Source organism: Budorcas taxicolor, chromosome 16 (assembly GCF_023091745.1).
Source record: "Budorcas taxicolor isolate Tak-1 chromosome 16, Takin1.1, whole genome shotgun sequence".
Classification (NCBI taxonomy): Eukaryota; Metazoa; Chordata; class Mammalia; order Artiodactyla; family Bovidae; genus Budorcas; species Budorcas taxicolor.
The window spans coordinates 67,293,129-67,318,203 of NC_068925.1; the positions used below are offsets into that span (position 1 = coordinate 67,293,129).

The following is a 25,075-nucleotide window of genomic DNA, read 5'->3' on the forward strand; positions in this document are numbered from 1 at the left end:
CGCTCCAAATTCTCAGATGTTGACTCCTCCATGAAACTTCCCCTGAGTGGTCAACACTGTCTACTTTTTATGGTCATAGCATTTTGTATATGCCTCTTTTTAAATCCTTATCATATTTTATGCAATTAATTGTTTACAGGTCTCTCTTTTGAGGGCAGGGACTGCCCTGTACTCACTTCTGGTATATTTCACTTGGGTCATATTCTTATTTTTCTTTTTTTCCTGTGCTCATTTTATCAGGCGTACGTACTTGTGTGTGTGCTTAGTCACTCAGTTGTATCTGACTCTTGGTGACCCCATGGACTGCAGTCTGCCAGGCTCCTCTGTCCGCGGGGATTCTCCAGGCAAGAATACTGGAGTGGGTTGCCATGCCCTCCTCCAGGGAATCTTCCCAAGTTCAATAAAGGAAAAGGGAATCTAAAGCCATGAACATGAAGGTGCAAGGGGCTGGTGACTTCTTGTGATATTGTCCCTTCCCCCAGACAGTATCAGTGTACTGCGACAGTGGGCTTGTTGGCTGAATGATGGCTTATCTTTCTTACAAAATATCCCTAATAAGGGAAATACTTATAATATTAAATGATAATAGAGCCAATTGAATTGAATGTAATATATAATAAGGCTTAAGAAGAAGATCTGGGAGGAAATGAACCAAAAGATTGAAATAGTAATCTCTAATTAGCAGTATTATTTATTATTTTATTTTCACCTCTTTAATTTTATGTATTATCTGAAGTTTCTAGAACAAGTATGTATTAATATATGTGATATAAGGGAATTTGATGCCCCCTCCCAAATATCCCTCAGTAAAGCAGGAGTCTCTTTACATTCTAGTCCTTCCAGAATCCTTTGCATTGTGGAATGCTCTCTCTGACATTTTTTGATCCACAAAATACTATCTGGGGAAGACACATTAGCTTTAAATTACCTCAAGAAATAGTAACATTTTAGATGATTATGGTGATATTCTAAATAAAAAAAAAAGAGCAAATACATTTGACATCAATTTAATGAATTCTTCCTTTGGGATCAGATCCCCAAATTGCAAGGCTTAGATGTCATTTTAAGTCAGTTTTCTAGAATTCCCTTTACAAAGCAATACTGTAAGTGGTTAAATTATTAAGATTATGAATATACACTTGTACAATAAATGGAAAAACAGTTGTCATAGTGTTTTGTGAATAAGTACTTGTGGCTTGAGATAAAAATTCCAGTGGCAGCATCATAGTTAAAACACACTAGATGAAAGAAAAGATTATGTCTGGAAAACTGTCAGATGGCTCAGAAGTGTCTCTTATAATATGAAGGAGGCTTGCCACTAAAGACACACACACCAACTTTGAATCTGTGCCTTAATGAACGGAAGAGTAGGAGAAACAGTATTTCTAAATCGAATGTTATTTATATGATTTTAAATATGTATGCTTAATTAAATTAAATAATTTAAACATTGAAATTAGATACATAACCATTTCATCTATATCCCTAAATGTTTATATTTAAGTTATTCAAAACCATTCAATTTTTTTTTCCTCTTTGGGAAAGTGACCTTATGTTAAGGTCACTTTCTATTCCTGTACACTTTTATAATAAGAGGAAAATCAAAAGCACAAACTTGTTATCCCTTCCAGGTACTCTTAAAATTTAATAGGCATTCATGCTTTTATGTAAGTAGTTAAACTTTAATGGTGAGAGCTCAGTCATCAGCTGGTGGATGGGGAAGGGATTTAGGGATGCAGCTGGGTCTCAGTGACTGCAGAATAACACAAGATGGGGCCTGGCTTTGCAGAGAAAGTTTCCACCAGGGGAAACTGGGAAACTTGTTGGAGGAGTGGCTTTGGAACTCACTCTACAAGTGGATGGAGGACTTATAGAAAGAAAGGAATAAAAAGGTATGTGTTAGTGATCTACTGCTGCATCACAAACCACCTAAAACAATACTCATTTATTTATCACTGTTCTTTGGCTTGGCAATCTTGGCAGAGCTCAGCTGGAACCACGTGTCTCAACTCTGTTTGCAGCCTCTGGTAGTTCAGCGGGTCATGGACAGCCTCGTTCACCGCTCACAGCCTGGGGCCTTGGTAAAGGATCCTGTGATGGCTGGGGCGCTGGGCTTCTTTCCCCATGGGGTCTCTTTCAGCCTCACAGATGGGCTTGTTCATATGGCAGCAGTGTTCTAAGAGCATGAAGGCAGAAGCTTCAGGGCTTTTAGAAGCCAAGGCTTGGAATTCATAGGATGTCACTTGTGCCACAAACTATTTGGTAAGGCAAGTCACAAAAATCAGCTCAGATTCAAGGCACTGGGGAAATAGTTTCCACCTTTCAATGGGAGTTGCTGTAAAGAATTTGTGGCCATATTTAACTTATTAGAGGGTATTATATGGGCAAGGGAAGCTTCTAGAAGGGAATAGAGACAAGAAAATGTCAACTGTGTAGTAGGAATTTTAAGAGGAAGCTTTTTAGTGAATCAGTCATAATGATACCAGGTAGGCATCCTGCAGGGCCCAAGGGCTGCAAACTCAGAACCAAGACTTTGGTGTGAAGGTTAGCAAACCTCAGTGCATGTGCCCTGTCCACTGCTTCAAATGATCCCTTTTGTAATTTGTCTTCAGTATTGTTTTTGCTTGAGAAATACTTTTGCTTTGAGATCTTAGAAGACCCTATGTCCTTAAAGTGCCATGTCCAGGAATGGGCTTTTTGTTTTTAAAAAAGGTTAATTCTTTGTTTATTTTTGGCTGCACTGGGTCTTTGCTGCTAGGCAAGGGTTCTCCCTAGTTGCAGCCAGTGGGGGCTACTTTCTAGTTGCAGTGCAGGGGCTTCTCATTGTGGTGGCTTCTCTTGTTGCAGAGAAGAACTCTAGAGAAGAATGGGTTCTAGAGCATGCTGGCTTCAGGAGTTGCAGCTCATGGGCTTAGTTGTCTCGTGACATGTGGAATCTTCCCATACCAGGGATCTATCCAATGTCCCCTGCATGGGGAGGCAGATTCTTAACCATTGGACCACCATGGAAGCCCCAGGAATGGAATTGACCAAAGCCCTTATGAACTTTCAGAAGATAAGAGAGCACAGAAGCAGTAAAGGACCTGAGCTCTGGAGCAAAACAGACCTTGGTTCCAATCCTGTCTTCACCACTTGGAAACCATATGACATTTGATTTGTCATTTAACCATCTGAGTTTCCTCCAATATCAAATAACATAGTACCTACCTCACAGGATGGCTGTGCTGATTAGATAATAGGTTTGCAGATTTTCCTTAGGGTTTTAAGCATTAAATATGTAAGTTCTCAGTGACTATCAGCTGTAATTACTGCCTTTGGATTTTTACTCTTCATCTGTAAAATGAGATACTACCTCTGAAATTCTAGAGTCTTATTCTTAACATAGCTAATGAAATTGAGCATGAAGAGATTTGCAAATATAAGGGGCTATGCCCATTCCTGAGAGAGTGCTCTTTATTGTGATCTGCATTTGAAGAAGGTCTGTTCCAAACTAATTGCTTCTCCTCCCTGAAAGAAAACTGAAATTATGGCAAGTGTGTTTTACACAGAGTTGATGCTTTGATGAATAAATGCATTTATTCTCTATTTGAATGTATTATATAAGATGATCAGGATGCTGGAGTCTGCTTACTTTTAACCAAATAGGTTTTCCCTATTTAACAAACATTTAAAATCTCCTACTATGGTACAGGCACTATGCTGGGTTTTGAAGATAAAACGGTGAGAGAAATCAAAATTATTTTTCTCAACAGTGCTGCATTAAATAAAGCCTAAGTGAAAAAAATATACAATTTTTCCCCCCCAGGGAATATTTACAAATAGATCCCTTAATTTTTTTGTCCTCAATCCTGAGCCATTGTTCATATTTACTAGAAGTAAGTTAACCTATTTTGAAAAAAACCACAGTTATTTTGATAGAAAATTCTAGAGCCATCCCCTAGTCAGACAGTCCATCTGTTTGGCAAGTAGAGTGAAAGCTCTATTGACTAAAAAGTGTATGGCTTCCCTGAGTCCATTAACCAGGGAAAGAGAAGTTTTCCCAAGGCTGCTTGGACCCCTTATCGTTTTGGTGGCACAACATATAGTAAGGAAGATCTTTAACTACAGGTACATTAAGAAAAATAATCCATACTCATCCAAGTCAAATCAATGTCTCCCAGACCATGTGATTTGGAATTTATGCTTGGTTGTATTCATGTTTTTCACATATCTACAAACATGAATAACCTTATTGACTCAATAAATAGAAATCATCTTAGTCATATGTAAGAGGCCCAGTTTAGGTTTTAGAAGACTTGAAAGTCAAGCTCAATGTCAATGAAACATAAACCATTTGATTGATTGTGGAACTAGCTCCAGCAGAAAAATATGCCATGTCTGGCTTCATTTCTGTTCCAGGAAAGCACACGGTACCTAATTGTGGATGAATCTTGGTCCCAAACTGGAGGTCACAGCCAGAGAAAAGCGCTCCACTTCTTCCTGATTATTTCATTTGGAGCATCTGGAGAAGGCATGTGAAATACCTTGCCTCTCCACTCTTTCTCACTATCACTTAATTTTCCAAGCATCTGTGTGTGTGCTTAGTTGCTCAGTCGTGTCCAACTCTTTGTGACCCCATGAACTGTAGTGCACCAGGCTCTTCTGTCCATAGGATTCTCCAGGTAAGAATACTGGAGTGGTTGCCATGCCCTCCTCTAGGGGATCTTCTCCAACCTAGGGGTTGAACCCAGGTCTCCGCATTGCAGGCGGATTCTTTACCATCTGATACACCAGAGAAGCCCTTCCAAGCCTCTATTTAGAAGCATATACTGACCATTCTTCCATTCTTTCCCGTACTCCTGATTTACCCCTATAATTCTCCTTTGAACCACTACCCAGTAAAATAGTTGAATCAGTTACATTATCTTATGTCATATGTTTTAATTATAATCCCCAAATCAGAAAATGGAAAGTTTTGGCATACAACTAATTATCAGACAAAAGAGGAATGTTTCTTCAAATGTGGTGAATAGAATAGCATATAATCTACTGTCAATTAGCTATGAATGTGCCCACTCCAGCACTTTTTAAACGAGTCCCACAAGAAAACCAAGAAATACATTTTTAATGGAGCCATTTGTGCCTCCAGGCCTTGGGAACTTTAACAAGGATCACTCTATGAAAAAAAATTGCTATAGGCATGTATAATAAATTAAACATGAACTTTAAATTATCCACTGAGTCTTCCTAAGGGATTGAGAGGCTGTAGGGATAATGAAAATGCAATGTTAATAAGCAATCAGTAGTGATTTTAAAAAGGGACTGAAAAAGAAGGGCCCATATAAATTTCACCTTTGCTGAAAAATGAACTAAAAGGATAACTTCAAACTAGTAGTACTAATTAATGTAAGCTTGCAATGCAAGGAATTACTTTATTTTATCTATTAGTATAGTTTCATTGATTCGTATTGTTACATGTTTAATCATGTAAACAATTTTAAGAAAGAAAATAATAATAATAGTATTTATGAGTTACTTTGAGGGGCTTTTTGTAAATTATCCCCAGATTGTATAGGAGACAACTGAGTATAGAGAGATTAAATAGCTTGCCCCATGGTCATTGAGCTAGGATCTGAACTCTGGCTTCTGTAAATGTTCCTTGTGGTTCCTTCCAGCTGTGCTATTCTAGCCAAATCCTATTGCCTCTTGAAGGTGGATTGATGAAGAGAAGTAGGTAAGGGCTCTGGTGTCAGAGTTCTTAGTTCTAATACAATCTCTTACTCTTGCTAGCTGTGTGGTCTTGGATAGTTTCTTCCTATTTAAAATAAAGCTAATAATGTAAGGGTTGCTGCTGCTGCTGCTGCTAAGTTGCTTCAGTCGTGTCTGACTCTGTGCGACCCCATAGATGGCAGCCCACCAGGCTCCCCCGTCCCTGGGATTCTCCAGGCAAGAACACTGGAGTGGGTTGCCATTTCCTTCTCCAATGCATGAAAGGGAAAAGTGAAAGTGAAGTCGCTCAGTCGTGTCTGACTCTTAGCGACCCCATGGACTGCAGCCTACCAGGCTCCTCCATCCACGGGATTTTCCAGGCAAGAGTACTAGAGAGGGGTGCCATTGCCTTCTCTGATGTAAGGGTTATGTGGACTTAAAAAAATATTAACAACCTAAAAGTTGAGAGTTATGTTTTATTCAGTGGGAATTTTTAGAACTTCAAATCTGGGAGATAGTATCTCAAGTAACCCTGAGAGAGCTACTCTGAGGAGGCGAGGAGAGGAGCCAGGTTATATAGAACTTTTGTAACGAAGGGCAGATAGTCTGATCATCAAAAGATTATTATTAAGTAAAGAAAACCAGATATCCCAAGTTAAAGAATTTAGCACTTTTCTACGTATAGGAAGCTGCAAGAGTCTGGGTTCATGGAAATCATTCCTTTGATATGCACCTCAGCGATTTGGGGCCAGTATCCTGTGTTTTTACATCCTGAGTTTCCTCAGGGCTCACCAGAGGGAGTGGCTGCTGTCTGATGGCTGCTCAGTTCAGTTCAGCTTAGTCATGTCCAACTCTTTGCGACCCTATGGACTGCAGCACACCAGGCTTCCCTGTCTATCACCAACTCCCGGAGCTTGCTCAAACTTATGTCCATCGAGTCAGTGATGCCATCCAACCATCTCACCCTCTGTCATCCACTTCTTCTTCTGCCTTCAATCTTTCCCAGCATGAGGGTCTTTTCCACAAGTCAGTTCTTCGCATCAGGTGGCCAAAGTATTGGAGCCTCAGCTTCAGCATCAGTCCTTCCAATGAGTATTCAGGACTGATTTTTTTTAAGATTGACTAGTTTGATCTCCTTGCAGTCCAAGGGACTCTCAAGTATCTTCTCCAACACCGCAGTTCAAATGTTCACAGTTCTGATGGCTGCTGGCGGCAGGTATTCTTTCCTTCCTGAGTTCCCTCAGGGCTCACTAGCTCACCTTCTGTTGTGGCTACAATTGCTGATGACTGTGATATCCTTTGTTTACTGATTTGGCAGGAAATATTCCATTTCTCAGTTAAGTGAGAAAATGCATACAAAGCAATCAACCCTATGCCTGCTATGCAGTGAGAGTTCAATATGGGTTATAGTTATTGTTACGGAAAGTAAACAAAAGGAAAAAGAATGGTGCGGCTGCCTTAGATGACAAACAGTCCCAAAGTAGTGCCATATGTTCTTTCTGGTTGTGGGAAAACAGCAGACTGCTCACTCTGTTGAGTCATCAAGCCTGGGTGATCACAGCCTGTCTCACTCACGGTTTAGGTCCGAAGTCCCTAATGCATCTGACTGGATGGTGCTCACATCCTGCACTATCTGGTGACAATGAAGGAGACCCCTCAGCTCCCTTTGGGTAGTGTCATGGCAAGTTCATGGTCAGGGTGGTTTCTTGTTTTCTTCTCATGTTCTCCTCCTGGAGCTGAGTCAGCTGGGAACTTTCCAACAGGTTTCTTCTTTTTGAAATATCTCTTCCATCCCTTAGCTGCTAGGGCTTTTTCCCTGTAAAGGAAGCCTTATTTAACATTCCTAGCTATATTGAAGAACAACAGCTTTATCCTTCTGTGGCTTTTTGAAATTCTTTTCTGAAGATGTTTTAAGGAAGAGTAAGATGGGTTAAACTGTGTTCTTTTTTCCCCCCATTTCTGTTTTTTAATTCATTTTTCAATTGGAGGAAAATTGCTTTACAGTGTTGTGTTGGTTTCTGCCGTACAACGCAAATCAGCTATAACTATACATATATGAACTGTGTTCTTTTAAAACTCATATGTTGAAGCCCTAGCTCCCAGGACCTCAGAGTGTAACTGTATTTGGAGATAGAGTCTTTAAAGAGGTAATTAAGGCAAAATGAAACCATTTCAGTGAGCCCTAATGCAATATGACTCATGTTTTTATAAGAGGGAGGTTAGGACAGGGAGACGACCATGGGAAGGCACAGCCAGAAGGTGACCATCTATAAGCCAAAATCTCAAGAAAACAGACCTGTCAACACCTCAGTGTTAGACTTCCAGGCCCCAGAATTGTGAGAAAATTAGTTTCCGTTTAAGTCACCCAGGCTGTGGTGTTCTGCAATACAGCCCTGGCAGATGAATACAGGTAGAATGGTTCTTAGGTGGTCTTAAAGCAGGAGATCCTACTCAGGTGCTCTCTGGTGAAGTCTGGATCCAAGGAGGAGCGCTCACTGGCAGGTCACTGAGGATCTCTGTTTGTGAGGGGCAGTGGAGGGACAAGATGCTGGGAACTTTGAAGTGTCTCTCTTGAGAGGGTATTCCATCTTAAATATCTTTCTCCACAGGTCTGGAATTATATCATTAGCAATTTATGTGGAAGTTTTGAAATTTTTTTTTTTTAGTTCAATAATCTCATGAAAAAATAAGAATGGGATCACTGGGGACGCTGTTGGTAGACTACGGATGTGGGATGTGGCTTTTGGAGAAAGGTTCCAGGAAAGGGGCAGTGAAGGAGAAGATGGAAAGGCACAGATCATCAAGTCCTTTCCCTCCCAGCTCTGCCCAGGGCCAGCCTCTCTAACTGGGCTTACAGGAAGAACGGGGGAGTTTTGTTCCTTCCTTGGTACCTCACTACCGGAAAGTGAGGCTCTCTGGGCTGGGGGCACAGGGCTGTGGTGATTGCTTCATGGTTGATGGTTGAGATGACCATCCTTTGAGAACCTTCTTTTGACCTTGTAGGTGCTGCAACATTTTGATCAGAAATTTCTGCTTTAAGTGTAAGGGATGTGTTACAAATGAGGAAGGAAGTAGGAGAGCAATCAAAACAAAACATTCTGGCCCCAGTTCAGTAAAGCAGAACACATTCCTGCCTCCTGCCCTCCTCCAAAGTATTTAACAATTTTCCCTTTTTGTTCTTACTCTCACCCTAGTGTGGTATCATTTATAAGCTTGGTATTTTTGTCATCATTTTGCCTTAAACATGGGCACAAAGAAGACTTCAATAGCAGTAAACAGTAGCTTGTGGAAATGCTTTTGTGTTTAAAGTTTGATTCAATTTGTCCTTCAATAAGATTTCTGCTCATGCCCACTCTCTCTCTCTTTACTTTCCCGGAATTTCCCCTCCAACACTGCAGCCCATCTCCACACCCTCAGGGTGTTAGCAGATTTAAAGGAACAGAATGTACCTTTTTATGACTGCCAAGACTGAAAAAAGCCATTAAGGCTGCATGATGAATTTCTAAGGATATAGTTAATGATCAGTAGGGCAGATTTTGTGAGGCAGGAGCTGTTCCAAAGTTTCCGATAGGTTAGTCTCTGTACACATTGAGAGTTTTGTGTGTGAGATGGGGAATTAGGAGATGTTACCTTTCTTTATCCTGCTTATTTGCATATTTTAAATTGTATAGTATAAATAGAGCTTCCCAGGTGGTGCTAGTGGTAGAGAACCCACCTGCCTAATGCAAGAGACCAGGATTCAATCCCTAGGTGGAGAAGATCCCACCCAGATCCCACCCATGGAGAAAGGCATGGCAACCCACTCTAGTATTCTTGCCTGGAGAACCCAAGGACAGAGGAGCCTGGTGGGCTACAGTCCATGGGGTCACAAATGCTGGACACAACTGAAGTGACTTAGCATGCACGCATGTACATACCATAAATAATCACTGTTTCCTAATGTGTATGTTCACACTTAACCTTATAGCAAGGACAAAAGACAAAAAACCAGCCCTATTGGCAACCCACTCCAGTACTCTTGCCTGGAAAATCCCATGGACGGAGGAGCCTTGTAGGCTGCAGTCCATGGGGTCGCTAACAGTCGGGCACGACTGAGCGACTTCATTTTCGCTTTTCACTTTCAAGCATTGGAGAAGGAAATGGCAACCCACTCCAGTGTTCTTGCCTGGAGAATCCAGGGACGGGGGAGCCTGGTGGGCCGCCGTCTATGGGGTTGCACAGAGTCGGACACGACTGAAGCGACTTAGCAGCAGCAGCAGCAGCATACCTGTTATAAAAATTATCTCATTATTTGTTACATTATTTTAAATGATTTTTTTTCATTTCGTATACCATACTTTATTTAACCATTTATGTCTTTCTTAACATTTCAGTTGCTGTCATTGTTTTTGCCATTGTGCCTGTTGCACCCACAGCTGTGACTTCATGGGGGTGTTGGCTGCATTCAGGTAAAGGGGAAAGCTTGAGTCTGGTTTGCAGATGGCTCTCCTGATACCAGCTGACATGGACTCCTGAGGTGCCTGGAGGCAGCTGGAGGTTGGAAGAGGCAGGTGATGATACCCTTGGATTGGGCTCCAAGGTGAGACCCGCACGTGTGCTGTCCAAAGAGCATCTACTTCAAAGGAGACTCTCTGTAAAAGGGTGGACGTAGTAAGCTGCTGTATGGATGTCTCTCAGCCTCATCTCCAGCTACACCAGTGTGTTGTAAGCAAGGTAGGGACAAGGGCTGAAGACTACAAATAACTGCAACAACAAAATTTCCCCTTATAAAGACTGACTTGGTCATTGGCCACTTTGGGTGCCAAGTTTTCTAAGCAATGTCCAGTCCTGAACATTTCATATTGTAGCATATACTAAGTGAGGCATGGAGGGGTTAACCACAATGTGAATCCTTTCTGACCCAGCAGCACAAGCTCCAGTTGCAGAATTGAACTACCAGGACCTGTATCACTCTTTGGAAACAGTGGCAGGGCTCACTGAATGGGGTGGTTTGGTTTTTTAGAAGGATTTATCTGTTGTCCTGATTGCTTCTGCTCTCAAGAGCCATTCCTAGAGCAATAGAACACTCTGAAGAATCTGTAGTGCATTCCAACACCATTCTGTAAGTCTTCTGCACCAAGTGAACTGGTGATAACTTTTGGCTAGTAGGGCTAAGAGATAAGTTTTGACCATCATCTCCTATGGGTTTCTATTTACTCTTATCCTGGTTCACCCTTGTGGGAACAATTGTGTCTTTCTCTAGAGCATGGATGACTAACTGTAGTGATGTCTTAGGCTATGCATATGTTCTTCCTCAAAGAACAGGCTTGGAGGGCAGAGGATCAGTTGATTTCTATGGAAGGCTTTGATTTTTTCTAATGCACCCCACACAGTGCTGGTTCCCTTGCACAATACTGACTTGTTAATCCAGGAAATGGTTACATATTCTTTGACTTAAGTTTTTTTTTTTAATTGTAATAAAATACACGTGCCATAAAATTTACCATTTTAACACTTTCTAAGTTTATAATTCTGTGACATTAAGTCCATGAATTTTTGCTTCTAAACTTGAGCCCACCTTTCCTTTCTGTTCCTTGGACTGCAAGGAGATCAAACCAGTCAATCCTAAAAGGAAACCAGTCCTGAATATTCATTGGAAGGACTGATGTTGAAGCTGAAGCTCCAATACTTTGCAAAGAACTGATTCATTGGAAAGGACCCTCATACTGGGAAAGATTGAAGACAGGAGGAGAAGGGGATGACAGAGGATAAGATGGTTGGATGGCATCACTGACTCGATGGACATGAGTTTGAGCAAGCTCCGGGAGTTGGTGACGGACAGGGAAGACTGGCATGCTTCAGTCCACGGGGTCACAAAGAGTTGGAAATGACTGAGCGACTGAACTGACTAACTGACTTCCTTTGTGTATGGAAGCTTCATTCTCTCCAGTGCCATGACCATGTGTCCTTCATGCCAAGGTGCCATCAACTGAAAAATAAACTACCATCTTAAGAGAAAAATTTCTTTAAAAAAGGGTATTCCTGGCAAGTTTCTGTGAATATCACTTACAAGCCACATTCCTATTTAGGAAGTTAATATGTAGAAAATGCAAATGACAGAATTGAAAAAGTTTTCATACTTACTGAACAGCTACTTTCTCCTGAGAACTTTAGATACATTTCTCACTTTACTTGCAATACAATCTTGGGAGGCAGGTTTGATCCACGCTTTACAGAAGAAGATAAACAGGCTCAGAGTGTTTCACTAATTTCCAAGATCTGATGCCTGGCAAGTGGTGGAACTGGGGTTTGACATTTGGTCTGAATGACTCTAGTGCCTGCACCATTTAACTTCTGGGCTCTCGCCACTCTGTAACGTGATAGAAACAAATGAATTCCCTGGCTTCCTTCTATGCTTGCAGTCTTAATATGATCTGCTTTAAACCCTCTGGTGGCCATTCCTATAGAATCATTTGTTAACTGATCTACTACTACACATCACAGATACTACTCTGTGATGTGTTTCTATTTTTTGACCCACATTTTAAACTCTGTTATTGAATATTCTATATATTTTTGTCATTTCTTTTTCATAGATTATAAACCCTGAGAGGACACTGACTTTGACTCTTGTATCTCTCACAGCATTTTGTGAATCACTGATGCTCAATTACTACCTAGTGACTTGATTTTAATGAATGTTAGGGAGACATTTTCTGATATAGTTCATCTGAAATAAAAGTCATTGTAAAGATCATTTAAGCAATTAAGATATGGTTCATGGGGTTTCTGACAATTCTTACACCCTCAGTTCAGAAGATTCAGGGAGACTGATGAGTGAACAAATTGAATTTTAAAATTTGAGGATGGCTTTTTCATTAAGAGATTCTAGAAAATATTATTATTGCTTTCCATATTTGCTATTAAAATTGCTTTAGATTTCAGTCACTTTCTCATTATATTCATATTTTGTTGTCAGTCAGATTATACTCCACCTTATCAGGGAAACTTCCCTTACCAAACAGACAACATTATCATTATTATTTTTTTTTTTTTTGAGATTTTTTGTGTGTTTGTGTGGACCATTTGAAAAGTCGTTACTGAATTTGTTACAATATTGTTTCTGTTTTATGTTTTGGGTTTTTGGCCATGTGGCAGGTGGGATCTCAGCTCCCGAACCAGGGATTGAACCTGCAACCCCTACGTTAGAAGGTGAAATCTTAACCACGGGACCACCAGGGAAGTCCCTATTACTAATATTATTAATTTTACCTCTGAACTTTACCTTTTTGAATATTTCAGAAAACTAGTGCTGAAAATTTTTCATGCTGAAATATTATCAAGATCAAAGGAGGGCAGGAAAACAAAAGCTAATTTTATTCAGAAGTTTCTGTTCTCTCTTGGCTTTGGCCATTGTTGCCTCCTTGGGACACTTCCCTTGAGAGAGAGACACTGGGCAGCCGCCTTGAGTGTCAGTGAGAATTGTCTCAATGAACAACAGAAGAGATAAGCAAACTTTCTTTCATTCCATGGTAGTACTTATTTTGCACTGGAAAAGTACATGTAATTCAAACTACTATAATTCCCATTCTTATGCCAAATGTAATCCTGGAGGAGACTATTGCTGGCATGAGGTTTTACTGCCTCAAAGCCAGTAGCTTGGTTTTTCCATCTGGACTAGGCATAGATTTTGCAAGCTTTTTTTCCCGCCCTGAGTTACTTATTCTCTGGTAAATTCCAGTGCTGGGCTACTGTAGGATATATGCAAGGCTTTGCCCCGAGAGCTGGAAATGTACTATGGCCCTTGTTTAAAAATGTTTTGCTACTGGAAGTACAACTAGTTCTACTGAGGTTTGTGTTGGCCACCTCAGGTTTGTGGATTCAGTTCAGAGTTTTGATTTAGCTCTACAAGGTTTTACGGCTTGGCTACCTGAGTGACTGGCTCTCACACTATTCCTTCCTCCAAACTGGGAAGATGTGTTGGAGTACTTGGCCAAAGAGTAACACATTTTCCTGTGGAACAGTCATAAGGGTGGCTCAAGTGTCCTTGGAGGGTGTTTGTGTTTGGAATTCCCCTGTCTGGTCTGACACTTCTCCAGTGGTTGCCCTTTCCTGATGGGGAGGCATTTAAGTACTCTGTCTTATGTAGTATTTGTTGCACTGAATTAATTTATGTAGATTTTCTCCAAGTTTGGAGCCTGTATTTGGTCCCTGTTGCTACAGCAACAAATTACACAAACAGTGCAAATTTATTTTCTGGTGTTCTAGTGTTCAGAAGATCAAAAGACATCTAAGAGGCTAAAAGCTAGATGTCAGCAGTCCTGTTTTTTTCTGGAGGCTTCAGGAGAGAATCTGTTCCTTGCCACTTTCACTTCTCGAGTACCCTAGCATTCCCTGGATATATCGCTTTAAACTCTGCCTTCAAGGTTGCCATGCCTTTTCCTCTGTGGGTGTGCTTAGTGCCCAATCATGTCTGACTCTTCACGACTCCATGGACTGTAGCCCAGCAAGCTCCTCTATCGATGGGATTCTCCAGGCAAGAATACTGGAGTGGGTTGACATTCTCTTCTCCAGGGGAGCTTCCTGACCAAGGGATTGAACCCAGGTCTCCTTCATTGCAGGCAGATTCTGTCTGAGCCACCAGGGAAGCCTTTTCCTCTACTGTAGACAAATGCTTTCTTTCAATTACAAGGGTTCTGATTACATTTAGGGCCCACCAGTTATCCAGAATAACATCCAAATCTCACATCCTTAGTCACATCATTTTTGCCATATAAGGCTCTAGGGGGTTGGACATGGACATTTTAATGGAGGTGGGGGTGGGTGGGAGAGGGGCTCATTATTCAGCCTACCACAGATCCTGATGGATCTGAATTTGAATCCTCTCTCTAACAATGTTAAGCTTTCTAAAGCTTAGATTGCTCATGTCTAAATGTTGATAATAACACTTATCTCTTACTAGGTTGATGTTAAGATTTTGATGACTAAAGTAAGTATGGTAGGTATCAGGAACCCCATAGGCTTCCAGCTAATTTTTTTTTCTTGTCTCCTTTTATACTATCTGAAAAATTAAACATTTCAGTTGAAAGCAAGTGACTCAGCTTTATAAATACTGTAGTACCCATACAAAATAGTAAAATTAATTCTGCTGAAGTGATTATCATGCAGACAAAATACTGGTTAACATCTAGTTAGGTGTCCAAGTCAGCTTGAAACTGTAATAGAACCCAAGAGAGAATGTATTATTATGTTGAGAGATGTATATATTGTAATATGAATGAAATTAGAAGCTCTCTAACTTAAATACCACTTTGAGGATTTTCCCCTTTTAATATCTACTCTGATTTGTCTCAACAGATCAGCCTACTTTGTGTTCAGGGGACAAGGAGTGAGAGATATATCATTGAAGTGTTTCATTCTTCAAATGCTAATATGGTTTTTATTTAAGTATGGGATACATTAAAGCAATGATAATTTGTTAAATGAGTATTAATTGAGCATCTCTGATAAGGTCAGACAGTGGTCAAGATCAAGATGTTGATAATGTAAAGCTGAAAAGCCATGATTTCTACCTTTAAATGGTTTATAATCTAATGGGGAGATAGAAATAAATAAATAATTTCCATAGATTCGAATAAGAATTGTAATGGGTACAATGGAAGCACAGGGGAAGAAGTACATGGAGGAGAGATATTCTTGAGCCGACACTTTGTTTGTTTGTTTACTTTTATTTGCATTTATTTTTGGCAGCATTTATTTCTGGGCCATAAGTTTTTGTTTCTTCAGTTTCTTCTGGGGTATCTTTTTCTTCTGTGAAGATATCTTCTGTGAAGCCTCCTCTTCTGGTTTAGGAACAATCTGTTCTTTTTCAGGAAGGATCATCTCCATGTGGCAGGGAGAGCTCATGTATGTGTTGATCTGACGATGAGCTCTGTAAGTCCTGCCCTGCATCTTAGGGGTTTTGTTCACCTGGATATGCTCATTGATTAGAGTATCTACATCTAAGCCCTTAAGTTCATCATTACTCTGCATTTTTTAGCATGTGCAGTAAAAATTCAGCTCTCTTGCTGGGCCACTGACCCTGTGTCCAGCCCCACTGTTTGGCCCGTGCAGAGCTACCAAATCCACCATTGTAACGACGGAACGGCACATGTTGCTTCTTTAAGGTGACGGCCTTTAGATACTTGGTGGCTTTTCAGATTGCATATTCTTAATGGCCTGGGCAGTTTCACAAGTATTGTTAAAGTGAACACGAAGATCTGAACCTCTTGATTTGCATGATTTTATGGGATTTTCTGGGTCACGTGAATACCGTACCATTTTTTAGAGGTCACCTCAGGCTGCTTACTAGAAAAGCTTGAACCAACTCTTGAGGAAGGGAAAGGCTATTTACCAGGTGAATATGGGGATGGATTAATCTAGGCAAAGGAAGCTGTATCTGAACATGTATGAAGGACCATAATATTACATGCTCACAGAACCATCACTAGCTTAATGTGGTAGGAGCAGACAAGTGTAGAAATTTATTTTAATAAACAAGCATCTCTGACATTAAATTCAAGGGAGAATTCAGGTTCATTTTGTGTGGGTAACCCTGGATAACATATATTCATTTATTCAACAAATATTCCTTGGGAAGTTACTATATGTTCTGGGCATACAAAGTTTAGAGGAGTACATTCTTCTTGCTATTTAGTTAGTAAGTCCTGAAGCTCTAATATAAGAGCTTGTGATCAATGTGTTCAGACTAGAAATTTGAAGAATTTGCAGTTAAATGCAAGTGATATTTCTTATGCTGAACCTTTATGAAAGGTGAGAGTCATGAAAACTGGAGTTATAATAGAACTTAAAGCCCATTTGTTTTATTATCCAGGGGCAGTAGTGGCGATTGACTCTTCACCAAATATTTGCATTCCCTTTTCAGAGTGAGGAGTAATTACTGGGCAGTGGCTTCTTGGAAGTGGCCAAGGGCTGCATTTCCCAATTCGTCTTACACTTCAGTGGGGACATGTGACTATCTCTCACTAATGGAATCTGGCACATATAGCTTGTTGGCTAAAGTGGTTAAGAAGTAGGTACCTTTTCCATCTTCTGTTTCCTCCCTCATCTCTGGCTGGATTACAGAAAACAAAAATAACCCTCTATGTTTCTGAGGATGGTGATAGTGGAGGCACAAGACAGGACTTAGGTTTGTGGTATGAAGGAACTTCCTTATTACATCATTGTAGAGGGAAGAGTCAAGTTTCAGAGGCCAAGTCAAGCTGGTAGACATGTTACCTGGAAAAGGATTTAAGAAAACAATCAAGGTGAGAACAGTGTGGTTATAAACAGATATGGTTTTGGGAAGGGCCATCTAAAAGCTCAAAGTGAGCCTGTGAAGGTCAAGAAGACCCTTGTGTGATAAATACCACAAGACTGAGAGTTCACCTGAATTCAATGATAGGCTCAAGGGACTATATGTATCTTTCTGTGTATGGGGAGCTTGTTTCCTGAAGGAATCACAGTAAATGAGACAGTAACAATGGAAAACAATTTATCCTTCTCTTTATGTCCTTCTTCAGTTTTATCTTTCCCAACCTAAGCAAACCCTCCTTTCCCTTGTTTTTCTTGTAGAGTTTATAAAATTATTTTTAGTTTCTTCTGGATTCATTTCAAGTGTGTAGAATTAAATATGGTACTTCTTGTGTAGCAAGTTTACTGCAGAGTCAGTGAGGTGGTTATTCTAATATCTGAATGTTATACATTTGATGGTAGTGTTAGGAGGCTGAGCTTTGAAATGAAATAGTTTGGATTTGACTTCCCAGATAGGCTTAAAAATTTGGTGCTTTTGGGTAAAATACTTCTTTCAGCCTCCATTTTTGCTTTTATAAAACAAAACAAAACAAAATGCATTGTCATATGACTATTGCCATGTCAACAAACAGCTCAAAACTTAGTGACTAAAGCAATAACCACATGTTATTTCTCAAGAGACTATGGTAGGGTCGGCTAAACTTGGCTGACCTCTCTTATATCTGAACTCAGTGGGTTGACTGATCTAGGATGACTTCAGCTGTGATGACATAAATGGTCTCTTATCTTCTAGCAAGTGAGTCCACACTTACTCATAGGGTGACTAGCAGGGTTCCAAGACAGGCAGCGTGGAAGCACACAGGGTCTTGTGAGACATGGAGTCAGCACTGGCGTGATGTTGCTTTGGTTGCATTCTTTGGCCAAAGAAAATCCAGCTGAAATTCAGAAAGTGAAGATTCTACCGCTTGATGGGGCAGCAGGGGGAAGGGAAAGGAAGAAAGAGGTACAAAGTCACATAGCAATGCATGTGGATGGAGGGGAGCCACTGAAGCCAGTGATGCAACCAGTCTCCCACAAATCCCTTCCTCCAAAGAGATTTAATTGAGATTTATATGGAAATGACAACCCACTCCAGTATTCTTGCTTGGGAATCCCATAGACAGGAGTGTGGCAGGCTACAGTCCGTGGGGTCGCAAAAAAAGTAGGATACAACTTAGTGATTAAACAACAAACTCTCTCTATATATAAACTACCTAGCACCCAGTAGACAATCAATCACTTTTAGATTTTTTTCCCTTTCATTCCTCTCCTTTACTTCTTTTCTATTAATGAAGTCTGAAAAATTATTAGTTTTCTTAGCTGCTACATTTTTATTCTTGGACTTGGAATAAATCCTCAACTAATTTTTTTCTGGCATGAATCTGTCTCTCTTACCTTGTATATTTATTTAACATCTTATATTTTCTGGTCCTCAATTTAAGGTTTAAAACTTATCCTTGCTCTTGTTCAGCTGCTAAATCGTGTCTGACTCTTTGCAACCCCATGAACTGCAGCATGCCAGGCTTCCCCGTCCTTCACTGTCTCCCAGAGTTTGCTCAAACTCATGTCCGTTGAGTCAGTGGTGCCCTCCAACTATCTCATCCTCTGTCACCCCCTTCTCCTCTTGCCCTCAATTTTTCCCAGTATCAGGGTCTTTTCCAGTGAGTTGACTCTTCACATCAGGTGGCCAAAGTATTAGAGTTTAGCTTCAGCATCAGTTCTTTCAATGTGTAGTCAGGGTTGATTTCCTTTAGGATTGACTGGTTTGATTTCCTTGCTGTCCAAGGGACTCTCAGGAGTCTTCTTCAGCATCATATTGGAGAAGGAAATGGCAACCCAATCCAATATTCTTGCTAGAAAAATTCCATGGGCAGAGGAGCCTGGTGGGCTACAGTCCATGGGGTTGCAAAGAGCTGGACATGACGTAGTGACTAAACAGTGACAGCAACAATGGTCCATATATTGTGCAAGGTGTTGTACATAATAGTGTGGTGACCCAACCAGGAGACAGACTTCCTGGGATTGAATCCCAGTTTTGCCACTCAGTAGCTCTCTGACCGTGGGCAAGTCACCTCACCTATTCTTTGTAAAGTGGGAATAATAATAGTATATTGTATCATATGATTATTGTGAGAAAAAGATGATTAAATATTTCTGAAGCCTTTAGCATGGTGCTTGCACATAGGAAACTCTGTATAAGTAATTGTTAAATAAAAATGAGTGAATAAAGAAATCTATTCTTTCACCTTCAGGTTTTCACAGTTACTGTGTGATCTCAAATGTACAGTTCAACATTGTTGAGCGATTTAGCACTTTCCCCCTGAATACACAGGGCTTCCCTCATAGCTCAGTTGGTAAAGAATCTGCCTGCAATGCAGGAGACCCGGGTTTGATTCCTGGGTTGGGAAGATCCCCTGGAGAAGGAAATGGCAACCCACTCCAGTATTCTTGCCTGGAGAATCCCATAGGTAGAGGAGCCCAGCAGGCTACAGTCTACAGGGTCGCAAAGAGTCAGACACAACTGAGCGACTAAACTATCACCACCACCCTGAATACTAGGAAAAGTATAATACATATAATTATATATACATATTTATATATACATACATATAATTATATTATACATATATACATATAATTATATATACATATATAATTATAATACATATAGTTATTAAATAAATGAATGAGTGAATAAAAATCCTTAACTTCAAGATATTGTAGCAGTACACTGTTGAATGGATGTAGCCACCAGATATTGTTGATTGAGTCAAAGCTCTTCTCCCCGAGCCCTATGTACCTTTTGAATTCCTCTCAACACAGTATTGCAACAACTTTTACAAATGATTCCATGCAGATACCCAAGGAGCAAACTGTTTTTCCTACCTAGTCTTCTGGGTTGCTCCTTCTTTTATGGAAGAATGCTATCCATGCTGCTTCATAGCTTAAAAAAATTTTTTTTTTACTTAGCAGTCAATTATTAACATATTCCTATGTTATTAAATATTCTTCCACAACATCATTTTTGATGGTTGCATACACGTTTGCTTTATAAATGTAACATAATTTAATTAGCAATCTCTATTTTAGGACACTTGTATTTAGTTTTTTAATTTTATGTGCTGTGCTGTGCTTAGTCACTCAGTTGTGTCCGACTCTTTGTGATCTCATGGACTGTAGCCCACCAGGCTCCTCTGTCCATAGGGATTCTCCAGGAAAGAATACTGGAATGGTTTGCCATTCCCTCCTCCAGGGTATCTTCCCAACCCAGGGATCAAACCCAGATCTCCTGCATTGCAGGAGGATTCTTTTCCTTCTGAGCCAATAGGGAAGCCCTTTTTGATATTATAAATATTGCCATTTGAACATTTTTATGGATAAAATTTTCTGTACAATCATGATTATTTTATTAGAATGGATTACAAAAAGTAGATTTGTTGAGTCAAAAGATGAATCATTTTTAGGTTCTTAATAAATTGTCAAACTCCCTCCCCCCAAATATTATTGTTGTTTATATCTTACTGTCATTGTTCTAGGCATTAATATTAAATTTTTTTTAGCAACTTTGGTAGGTACAATGTTTTCTAGTTCCTATAATTTGCATTTTATTTGACTAATAGTGTGGTTTAACTTTTAAAAAATAAATATGGGCCCTTGTAATTTTCTCTTTGGGGAATTTTCTACATATTTCCCTTGTCTGCTTTTCTATTACTGTAATCATTTTTTTCTTATTTATTTGTAAATGCTTTATATTTTAATGTCAGTGACTCCTAGTCTGTCATTTATATTAACAAATTTTAAATTGTATGTAGCCAAATCTAGCTACAACTTGGAAAAATTGTTTTTGGTGTTGTCTTCCAGTAATGTTGTATACTTAAGTAGTTAAACCTCCTAGAATTGATTTTTTTGTGTGTGTATTATTGAATTCAGGACTTCACTGGATTGGTTTCTATTCCCATCCTTCCACATTCATGCCAGTGAGAGCAGTCATGCTCAGGGCAGGAGCCTGAATTGGAAATAGCATTTTTCGTCTAGTCAAGGCTATGGTTTTTCCAGTGGTCATGTATGGATGTGAGAGTTGGAGTGTGAAGAAAGCTGAGCACCAAAGAATTGATGCTTTTGAACTGTGGTGTTGGAGAAGACTCTTGAGAGTCCCTTGGACTGCAAGGAGATCCAACCAGTCTAAAGGAGATCAGTCCTAGGTGTTCATTGGAAGGACTGATGCTAAAGCTGAAACTCCAGTACTTTGGCCACCTGATGCGAAGAGTTGACTCATTGGAAAAGACTCTGATGCTGGGAGGGATTGGGGGCAGGAGGAGAAGGGGACGACAGAGGATGAGATGGCTGGATGGCATCACCGACTCGATGGACATGAGTTTGAGTGAACTCCGGGAGTTGGTGATGGACAGCGAGGCCTGGCGTGCTGCAATTCATGGGGTCACAAAGAGTCAGACACGACTGAGTGACTGAACTGAACTGAACTGAACTAGTGCAGCATCTACAGCATACATATCAGTGAAGCCAGAGGAACGTTCTGATAGACTTTGTGTCTGCTCTGGTCTCATCTTATTTTCTTCTGCATTCTCATCATATTGTTTTTTGCAGCTGAAATAACCACTTCCTTCCCTTTTCTCTGAAGTTCACTTTAGTAAGCTCAGTGCTGCTACAAACTGACTAAATCGAGTTTAAAAAATCTAGCTGAGTCCACAAGCATTCCTTCCTATTATAATGGCCTTAATATTTTTTATTATTTTAGCTGAACAATATATATATATTTTTTGCTTGTTAATACTAGTTTATAGGAAATAGTCAATTACCCAGAATACAGGATTGGAACTAAAATTTGTTTTCAGAATGTGAACTTTTGACACTTGGAGGATTGCATTCCAGACTGTCAATTATCTAATTATAAAGAAATCCATGTTTCAGGAAAACATACTGAATCTTAACATAAAATTCATGTCACTTATCACAAAGTTAGATAGTCAAGAAAGGACAACCAACCAGTGTTCAAGCTATTTAGTCAGTTAGTTCCCCATGAGTACAAAATATCCAGAAATCACTGAAGGGGACACAAAACAGTAGCAGTATTTACAAATTTAAACTACATGAGACATTGAGAAGAATCTTTTGTTAGTAAACAACGCAATAGATACTTTTACAAACTGCCCCTCAAGAATGATGCATCTGTGAACAATATGATAAGGTCATAGTGTTGAAGACTTAAATTCAAGGTTGGTAGAGCTGAAGACCAGATTCAAGGTCAAGTACTGACAGACTTTAAAGCAAGGTTGTTGTGATGAAAACTCTAAATTCAAGGACAAATTGTCTAAGAAAGAACAAACAACCAGGTATTTCTGCTTCATTTTAAATCCTTATTCAAAACAATTTCCTCCCACTTATATGTTTTTATAAGTATAAAATTTTTAAACAAAGGAATGTCTGTTTCTTGGTAGAGAACTATTCTCCCATTGACTTCAAGAAGAGGAAAAAAAAATTCCCATTTCCTCCTCTACCTCAAAAACACAAATCCAATTCCTAAAGTAGTGTTGCTTAGAACCCAAGGCCTGGCACAACATTTCATGCTAGTTTTTATTGCTATAAGCTGAGAACAATTTATTTACATTATTGAGAATTCACCCCAGGTCTTCCATCAGCAGTGGAAGTGTTAGCGTTAATTGCTCAGTCATGTCTGACTCTTTGCGACCCCATGGACTGTAGCCCACCAGGCTCCTCTGTCCATGGAATTCTCCAGGCAAGAATACTGAAGTGGGTAGCCCTTCCCTTCTCTAGAAGGTCTTCCCAATCCAGGGATCAAACCCAGGTCACCTGCATTGCAGGCAGACTTTTTACCATCTGAGCCACCAGTGAAGTCAATTTGCTTAAAAAAAAAAGTGAGAACAATGATGTCTTCAAATGATAACATCAAAGACTTTTCTCTGTCTCTTCTCCTGGTCATCTTCATAAGATTCATCCTTATCTGCTGATTCTTATCATCATCTTCCTTCTCCCCCTCTTCTTCCTCTTCCATCTCTTTATATTCATCAGAACCCATTTCCAATTGAGTTATACATACCCAGAATGTCAGACATGCCATATGTAATCGGGAATGACAACATTAAAGATCTTGTTCTTCAAGTAAAGAAAATGGAAGGTATAATATCCCTTCATATAGCCTGATGTTGTAGAGAAATGTGGTACAGCTTGTGAATTCATATACCTGGCCTGGACTGATGATTGGAAATTCACCAACTACTCCAGGTCCTTGAACTTCTTCCACATCACCTTCAGCATTTGTTATCCTCCAGTAGCAATGATCTAACTGACAAGCCTTCTCAGGAAGTGCGTCTTTTGACATTTCAATTCTGATTTGGTATATGAAGAAATAGTGGGGTGGATGTATAGAACTAAATTCTGGCAGAGACAATGTGGAAACTGAAACTGTAATATCCCCAGTCATTGCTACACACACTAGGTCATGAACATAGCTGAAAATTTGGTCTCTGATGATAGGGAAGCCCTCTTCGCAGTACAACATTGTTGACATAAGAAGTAAACCAGTCAGTAAAAGTTGCACTTAAACATGTCAATAGCAGCTGGATTCTGAGCCATTTGGTCTGGATATTAGCAGAAGATTTCATTTTTGTTTTGGCCCTCTGCAGTTTCCGTTGCTATATGTACTGACTGAAACCAGTATATATGCAAAAAGTTAAAGGGAGACAATATTTCAGTCCCTTTGTCTGCTAGAAGCCTCCAGAAGTTGTATCAAAATCCTCAGAATAATAGTGATTAGATAGCACCATGCTTCCCAACAAACCAGGAACGACTGACTTTTGCCCATTGTGGATGATAATCAGGAAGCTTGCAGCTCATCTGAGCTTCCACAGCATCTATTGCTTGCTTGCTAAGTTGCTTAATCGTGTTTGACTCTTTGCGACCCATGGACTATGGCCTGCCAGGTTCCTCTGTCCATAGAGATTCTCCAGGCAAGAATACTGGAGTGGGTTGCCATGCCCTCCAGGGGATCTTCCCGACCCAGGGATTGAACCAGAGAATATATCTTCCTTTTTGATTACCCACCTTCTTTTAGAGAATAAACCATCTGAGGACATGTGGGTTCAAATATTTCTTGAGACCATCCCAGGCCTTTTAAATAGCATCATTACGGTCATTATACCTTCCTACATTAAAACAAATATCAGTGAAGAGGAATTGCCAACACTGACTCTTCTGTGTTTTGTCCTCCTCAGATATCAGCCACTATTTTTTGCAGTGTCTTTTCCACAGCAGATCATGACTTGATAGCTAACTAAGACTTTGACTGACGTTGGAACAATTGATTAGGTCCTTGTAGTCCAAGAAGGATGGAGAAGGCAATGGTACCCCACTCCAGTACTCTTGCCTGGAAAATCCCATGGATGGAGGAGCCTGGAAGGCTGCAGTCCATGGGGTTGCTGAGGGTCAGACACTACTGAGAGACTTCACTTTCACTTTTCACTTTCAAGCATTAAAGAAGGAAGTGGCAACCCACTCCAGTGTTCTTGCCTGGAGAATCCCAGGGACAGGGGAGCCTGGTAGGCTACCGTCGTGGGGTTGCACAGAGTCAGACACGACTGAAGCGACTTAGCAGCAGCAGCAGTAGCAGTCCAAGAAGGATAAAATGAAGAACCGATGGGTGGGCAGCAATACCGGGATCAGGGACACCAACTCGGTCTCCACACCTGCCATCTTGCCTAGCCTCTGCCCAGCCCTGGCCCATTCCCACTGCCCACACTGCCTCAACAGCATTTGTAAGCTGTGCATTCTATCCATGAAATGGATATAAGATGGAGGTTCTTATCATTAGCTCCAAAGTCCTAGAAATCTTTTTGTTTCTAAAGAGGCAGCACATAAATGAATACTCTTGTTGAGTACCCATGTGAATCAGTAAGCAGTTGTGATATGATAGAATCTGCCACTGATTCCTGATTTAAATTTATGTAAGGGAAAGGAACTAACATTTATTGGGAACCAGATACATACATGTATTTACATAATTAAGTCCAGACTACAGTTTTGCTGAGGTTACTTATCAGCA

General features: G+C 40.2%; 2 pseudogenes; both read right to left on the reverse strand.

Annotated features, from left to right (window-relative positions):
• Positions 1-15,420: 15,420 nt before the first annotated feature.
• On the reverse strand, positions 15,421-15,987 carry LOC128061697 (60S ribosomal protein L17-like; annotated as a pseudogene).
• Positions 15,988-22,910: 6,923 nt separating this feature from the next.
• On the reverse strand, positions 22,911-24,357 carry LOC128061301 (F-box only protein 3-like; annotated as a pseudogene).
• Positions 24,358-25,075: the final 718 nt, after the last annotated feature.